The following is an 8,408-nucleotide window of genomic DNA, read 5'->3' as shown; positions in this document are numbered from 1 at the left end:
AACCATTTTTGCAGGACTGCAACGGGCAGGTGTTTGCTTCTCCCATTAACTAGTATGGGAAAATAGGCAGGTTTTCGATTTAATATTGTTGTTTCAGTAACATTTTATTGCTAGGTGAGACAATGGGGTACAATAAAGAGATATTTAGAGCTACAGATAACGTGTTTGATCCATCCATCACTTGATCCACTTGATTTCTAAATATCATATTTAAAAATATTTTTGTTAAAAATATTGTTGACTCAAGTGAGAATGAAACATCGAAATGAGTCTACTATCTCCATCTACTTTTAAAAATAAAAGAAAACGCCTCTCATTTCGTCAGAGGAATTCGTTGGTTGTGAAACCTGACTGGAGAGGGAAAATCTCACTTGTCCTGGGCGCTCCTTTGTTGTGGCTTCTTGTCTTCAAGGTCATCCTGCTGGAGGATTTAAATGCATTTTAAGTAAAAGATAATATAGAGGAGTTCTGTCACCCCAAATAAAAGACCTAAAATTCCCCGTGTTGGTCGAACACAGCAGCCTCTTCTAAAAGAAATCTTTTATAATATTGAAAAGATCTCTTTGCTAGTTTTTATTTTGAAGCCAAAAGTTTCTTTGATATGATAATCAGTTCATTCTATTCCCGGAGCAAAGGATTTCTGTGTGCTTTTCCCAAAGACTTTTCTACTTTTCTTTCCTGATTGTTTTTCTCTGTTTTCTTTTTTTCTCACTATAAGAGAGAAGGAGTGATAAGAGATTTCTTTTCTGTCAATATTCTGATTTTCAACCATCTTTATTATTTATTTCTTTTGCCTGATAATAGATTTATCAATTTTTCAAATTTTCAACCAGCAAAGTAATGCTCAATTAAAAAAATTCAAAAAAGACAAGGAGGGGAAAAATCCAAATTAAACATATTTCCAGTCTGTTTTTTCTGCCTAGGCTTTGAATCAATGAAGAGAAATACTTACTGAACACTTTGTATTCCTGTGTTGCTAAAAAGTTAAATTCCTATTTAGTTACTGAAAACAAAATGCCTGCAAAATCCTAACCTCTCATCTGCCACAATGACAGCTGATTATTTTGTTATGCAGCATGGCTCTGAGTTCCATTTTTAGTCCTCTGATAGTGGCCACAGGAGTCTCTCTTCTTTGAGTAAGCCTTAAAATTACACTGTATACATTTTTTCCCCTTCTTTTTTTTTAATGGTATTTAGATAGCTTCTGTGCAATTTTGGCATTATCTGTAATATACTACTATTTTACACTGTGAATAATTTTATTTATCAAGTTGTAAATAGAGGCAGACTTCATAGTCTGCAATTTCCATTATATTTTTTTCCACATTACTTCATTGTCTTTATAAACATAAATTCAAATGTTTGATAGTCCATCAAGAGTATTGTCTAAATTTGATTATTTTCTAAGTTGGATTTTTAGGTTGTTTCTCAATTTTACCATTATAACTAAATGATTTTGACCATAAAAAGTTTGAGAATGTTTTGAAGAATAAAAGATCTATCTGTTCTTCAGACCACACACCAACTTATTTTATTTTTTGGTTGCAATTTCAAAAGGAATTTTTTTCATTTCTTTATTGAAGTTTCATTGTTAATATGTAGGAAAGTAGTAGATTTTTGTACATTGATTTTGTATCATGCAACTTTACTGTATTTGTTATTGTTTCTTTTTTTTAATTTTTTTTAAATTTATTCATTTTTAGAGAGGAGAGAGAGACAGAGAGAGAGGGAGAGAGAGGAGAAAGAGACAGAGAGAGAGAAGGGGGGAGGAGCTGGAAGCATCAACTCCCATATGTGCCTTGACCAGGCAAGCCCAGGGTTTTGAACTGGCGGCATCAGCATTCCAGGTCGACGCTTTATCCACTGTGCCACCACATGTCAGGCTGTTATTGTTTCTAATAGTTTTTTTAATATAGTCTTTAGGGTTTTCTATATTATTGTTATTTTTTGTTTGTTTTGTGGCAGAGACAGAGTCAGAGAGAGGGACAGATAGGGACAGACACACAGGAAGGTAGACAGATGAGAAACACCAATTCTTCGTTGTAGTTCCTTAGTTGTTCATTGATTGATTTCTCATATGTGCCTTGACTGGGGGGCTACAGCAGATGGAGTGACCCCTTGCTCGAGCCAGCGACATTGGGTCCAAGCTGGTGAACCTTGCTCAAAACCGATGAGCCCGCGCTCAAGCTGGCGACTTCGGGGTCTCGAACCTGGGTCTTCCACATCCCAGTCCGACGCTCTATCCACTGCACCACCACCTGGTCAGGCTTTAGGGTTTTCTATATATAAATTATGTCATCTGCAAAAAAAGTAACATTTTTATTTCTTCCGTCTCAATTTGAATACCTTTTCTCTCTTTGTTTTGCCTGATTGCTCTGGCTAAGATTTCCAGAAGTATGTTAAATAGGAATAGTAAGAGTGGGCATCCTTGTCTTGTTCCTAATTTTAGAAGAAAAGCTTTCAGTTTTTTACCATTGCGTATGATATTGGCAGAGGGTTTGTCATATATGGCCTTTATTATGTTAAACTACTTTCCTTCTACACTCATTTTATTGAGTGTTTTAATCATAAATGAATGTTGTATCTTATCTAATGCTTTTTCTGTATCTATTGATAAGATCATATGATTTTCATCTTTTTTTTTTATTAATGTGGTGTTACATAAACTGATTTGCATGTGTTGAACCATCCTTGTGCCCCTGGAATGAACCCCACTTGATCATGATATAGTGTTTGTTGAGTTATAGCTGTTCAAATTATTGTAACTTCAAGGGGAGAGAGACCAAGGGGATCTCTCACACCACCATTTCTCTCGTGTTACTCTTGCATTTGAACTCGGACTGAATTAGACTTATGTCTTTGTTCAGATTCTCAAGCCACAATCCTTTCTGACTTGCTTTCTTACTTTTATTCCTATAATCCACTAGTTCTCAACCAGGGTCAATTTGGCAATGTCTGGAGACATTATTGATGACAATAAAAGGTTGGGGGTGGTTAGGTAGGCAGTGGGACTGGCTTCTAGGGGGTAATGACCAGGGATGCTACTGAGCAGCCTACAATGCACAGGACACCCCCCCACACACACACACACACAACAAAGAACTATACAGTCCAATGTCAATAGTGCCATTGTTAAGAAACCATGCAATAAATAAATGTGTGCCTATATGCAATGGATTTTGGCACTTTGGTGTTATTAAAAGCAAGGGGCAAGTTTCCATTATAGAGAGGAAAATGAATTCCAGAGAAGAAACTAAACTAAATTCTCCCTGACTGGGGTACAGAAACATTGACTTGTGATTGCTATCATGGAACTGATCAACCAAGAGCTAAACAGAGGACTTTAACTTATGAAAATCTCTTCCTGAGATAAAAATTTTTTTAATTTAAAGAACAAAATAATTGTGAATATGATTCTTTTTAACTTGTTTGCTTCTGGAGAATGTTGCAAAAAAGAGCATAAGTTGAAAGTAAAACAAAAAATAAAATTTCCTACTACTTATCCTCTTTATACCTCAACTTTTTCTTTTATAGAATAAAGTAAAAATGGGTGAAATACTTTCCATTTTACAGAAAGGTAGAGACAAAATGAACTAAGGCATATCAAGTCCATGGGCAAAAAAAAGAGAGTCTCAGTAATGACAGCGGTATCAAACTCGGATGATTAGTTACAAGCAACACAAACAAATTCTGGCTGATTTAAGCAGGAAAGGAATTTACTGAAAGATAATTAGGCAGCACACAGGATGTAGGAAGGCCTGGAGAGCCAAATTTGGAGATGGACAAGAATAAAGTAAGGCTATATAGTCAGAACCACAGACAAAATTACACTTCCATCTATAGTCATCACAGAACATGGATGTCCTGACCTCCACCACTGAATGGGAAATTGGATACCATTGTTGGCACTGCTGCTACTACAAAAGGATGCTGCTATTCCTGCTCCCATCTTTACTGCCTACCAAGAAAAACTCTCCAAAGCCTTGCCTCACTGTTTCTACATTAAAAATTTCAGGTGGGTGATTTTGTTTAGGAGAGCCTAGGCCATAAGCCTTTGCACTAGAGCTGGGAAAGTGATGATCTGATATTTTCAGTTCATATGGGAGGAGGCCTCTATTTCCAATATTCAAGTCACATATGGTAGGGAATTCCTTAAACAGGGGAAGGGGATTTACATATGAACTGTTCTCCATTTATAGTCACAAATGTGCGCTATAGAAATCTTTTCACTCCTACTCCTTTTGATCACCATCACCATACAAGCCAAATGGGTTTTGAGTTATTTATAATCAACTAGGGACCAAACAAATTCTATTTCCAACAACTGTTTTGACATGGCTTTTTGTGTAACTGTTTCATTATATTTGTCTGACTTGTTCATTTAGAAGACTATGAAATTTCTAATGAGATCATTTAAAGTATTCATACACTTTTATATAAATGCAAAGATAAATGTTAAAGATGTTCAAAATGCAATTGTTTTGAGCCCCTTATAGAACTAATTTAGAAGAAATATAAATGGCTGAGGCTGATAAGGGGGAGTCTACATTTGATCTGTAAAGTCTGACAATCTGAGAAACACTCATTGACTCGACAGTGGATGAAAGAAGAAGAATCAATATTAGTAAACTCTGATACCATTGTTGATAAAGGGTGGTTTTAGATAATGCTGACCCATACCTGGAGCTGTGGGAAAGGGTAAATGAAGAATGTAGATCAGGTAACAGTGGAAAAGTCAGTCTTTGAGAGGGTAAGTAAATAAAAATATAGTAGTAAAAATTAAAAAAAAATTTTTGTTATGTTTTGTTTTTAGTTTTGGGTACACCAAACAAAAAGGTATTATCATCTGTATTTTAATTGTGGAATAGGTAAAATAATTCTCAGAGCCTAAATTATGCTGGACTTACTAGTCAATCAAATTGATAATTGTTAAATTTTTCAGGCTGGGAAAAATAGTTCTTGAATTAAACAAAATATGTATCTTATAGAATATATTTAACATGTCTTATAGATATTCCTAACCCCTGAGCCAGTATAAAATGTTTACCTTTGCTTTCTAGCAGGTATCAAAGTATGTCTTAAAAAGTGACATTTTAAAAAGAATTCCCTAGGTACACTATTGTGTTATCTTAATTATTCAACTGATCACACAAATATTTTTAGCATTCCAACTATATTCCAGGTCCTGTGTTAAGACCTGGGCTTCAAAGAGAAATAACATACAGCTATTGCTGCTAAGGATCTCACAGACTAAGGGGCTCCCTGAATATATATGATAAATGATATAGCAGGTATTTGCAGGACTGAATGGGGGATGGAGTCCATAGCTTCATATGAAGAGAAAAAAGAAAGGCTTCCTGGAAGAGGTATCTGAGCTAATCCTAAATCACTGCACCCAAATCCTCAAATTTTAGAAACAAGAGAGCAAACAGTTGTTCCATAGATGTATATAAAAGAAATGATCAGGAGAATGAGGCTAATAAACCACTTTGGAATGCCCAAACTTACTTCATTATCATGTCTGTCACAAAATTTCAAATTAGAATAAATTTTGAAAGTGAATAGGCACGATGGTAAAGAGCAGTTGCTAAACACTCCCAAATGGTGCTGCAAAATTCAAATTAAAGCCGTAGCTCTGAGGGTTTGACTTACTAGCCTATGAGCTCTGCTTGCTAAATGAATAGTTGCTATGTTAATGAATATAACATAAATAATACACATAAATATGACATATTCCAGGAATTTCCCCACACAGCTCAAGTAAAAAGGTAGTGAGTTTTCCTTGGCTTTCCTTATTCATCCTATAACTGTTTATCGCAATCAACAGCATTGACTTAATAACTTTTCCTTTTCCTGCTAGGGATGTTGAAGAACACATGATACATGTGAAGCTTAGTGTAGGACCTGGCACACAGTAAGCGTTCAATATGGTAGATCTCCTTTCTAGTCCAAGGTAGACCTTCTATGTCTATTCACTAAAGTGCCTTTGCAATCAATGATGTTCTCATAAATATCTGAACTCTAACTTTACAGCCAAGTATCAGTATCTACCAAAGAAATCCTTAGCATCATCCCTTCTTCTCAGTTTCTTCAGTCCCCACCCTATTTATTCTTAGTAATACTTTGTAAAATTCTCAAAGTATAAAATCTTAAAATAAGACCGTCACATTTAAGTTATATTAGAAATATTTAATCACATTAGCATAATTCATGAAACAGTTATTGGAAGTTTCTGCTAATATAATTACAAATATAAATATCAAGATTTTATTGTTTCTTGCAAAATAAATCCCATAAGTACTGAGATAACACATCCAAATTCCAGGTCAAGATAAAGCAATAAATGTAGATAGAGCACATTGCCAACAGATGGCAGCACTTAAACATTAATCCTTACTTTTCACTTCCATGTTAGATTGTGACTTGCAGAAATGCAAAACCCTAATCAATTTAGGAAAACATAATGTCCACATAGAGAGCACCATATGAGTACTTGAAATAGCCATGCAGCACTAAGATAGCAAGCACATAGGGATGTGGCAGCTGCTACACTGCATGGTAATGAGAAGGGACAATATGAGATGAAAGCATTCTGAGACACAAAGGGTGTGACTTAAAGAAGTAAAGACTGTAAACAGAAATGGGTCTGGGTTCTAAAATCCTGCGACGAGGGTATGTACCAAGATTGGAGCATTGGAGAATAAACACTACAAATGCATTTCAATCATACCCACATTATAGCAGCTAGTTGAATATATTTTTTGAAAGAAATGAAATTTATTTTCAAGTGTAGTCCATATAACTGAAGAGAGTGATAAATAATAAAAAATGAGCATTACAATTACTCTTTTATATTATTTCTTATATATTAATAGATCTGTATATGGCTATAACTGGGAAGAAATAATTTTTTTTGAAAAAGCTTTTGACTGGATTGTTAATGTATTTATATTGGTAACTTAAACAAGAAGAAATGATTTCCTTCATCCTTCTATAATGCATGCTAACCACTAAGACTGGAGAAAGAGATACATAGATTGAAATCTCACCTCAATCAATTTTTTAGCTGTATGACTTGACCGAAATACTTACGCTCTCTGTAACTCATTTGTAAAAAAGTGATAATAGTTACCTCACAGGTTTTTGTGGGTGTCAAAGAAGTAAAGCAAATAGCACATGCTTAACACATAGTATGCACTCTATAATTGAAAGCTATTATTGCTGTGATTCTAGATATGACCCCACTTTAAATTTTTTACTTCAAATTCCTGAAAATGAACTGCTAACTAAATTATGGATAAAGTGGGTGGGTAATCGGTAGCTGTAATAAAGATGTTCTTGCAAATGCTAAAGATGAAAATAAAGTTGGGTTGGAGGGTAATGGAGAAAGATATAAATTTTAGTCTTATATTATTTCTGTGTATTAAAACTTGCATAAAGGCTCAAGGCAAGGATCTCATGGTTAGTTCTGCTTAGCTAAGTTGGCTGAAGCCAATGGATTTTATTTCCTGATGCTAACCAGTAGGCCATGCAGTACTCAGAGAACAAACTAAAACTATGATTTCTTATTCCTCATTGGCATTGCGTTGGCAAGGGGAACACAGTGCAATCTTTGGTGGTGATTAAATAGAAGAGTCTGTAGTTAGCCAGGAAAAAATTTCCTCTAGGCAATTCAGGAGAGACAGTTCCTATCAGCCTACAGTGTTCAGACAGGCTTTTCCTTTGATTTCCAAGCCTGTGCTAGTCTTATGCTTTCATGCCTATTATATTTATATTGGTAACTTAAAATATAAATTTTAAGTTGAAAGTGAGTTCTTGGGATGGTAAAGAGCAGTTGCTAAACACACCCAAAGATATTGCAAAATTAAAATTCGAATTGTAGCTCTTAGATTCACTAGGCTGTGAGTTCTGCTTAAGTGAGAATCATGTCTCATTCATTTTAGTGTACCCAATGCCTCAACGTGGCTCTGCGCTATAAGGTGACCAATCGTCCAACTTTAGGGAGGACAGTTTTTCTTTTCTAAGTTCCATCCTCCCTCGAAAAGTGTCCTCCTACGTGTCCTCCTTTTTGATATTGGAAGACTGATCTGTAAATGTCCGTATTCGATCGATGCAGAGCCGATCCATTGTGTGTGATGTGATGTATTTGTATCTAAATGAGTACTTTTATCTTACAATTATTATTAAAAATTAATAGGCATGAAAGCATAATTACAATATAAAATATTAAATGTTATATATTTATCATATTTTAGTGTATCATTGCAATGAATAAAATGTTTTTTTTAATTTACAATATTGTTTTCTTCAATTTATTTTTGTTCTTTTCATTTTAAAAATGTTGGTCACCTTAATATTTATGAATATACGGATTGTCATAATTTTGTTATTCCGAAATGCCATATGTG

This window comes from Saccopteryx bilineata, chromosome 12 (genome assembly GCF_036850765.1).
Source record: "Saccopteryx bilineata isolate mSacBil1 chromosome 12, mSacBil1_pri_phased_curated, whole genome shotgun sequence".
Classification (NCBI taxonomy): domain Eukaryota; kingdom Metazoa; phylum Chordata; class Mammalia; order Chiroptera; family Emballonuridae; genus Saccopteryx; species Saccopteryx bilineata.
Note: the sequence above shows the minus strand (reverse complement) of the source record.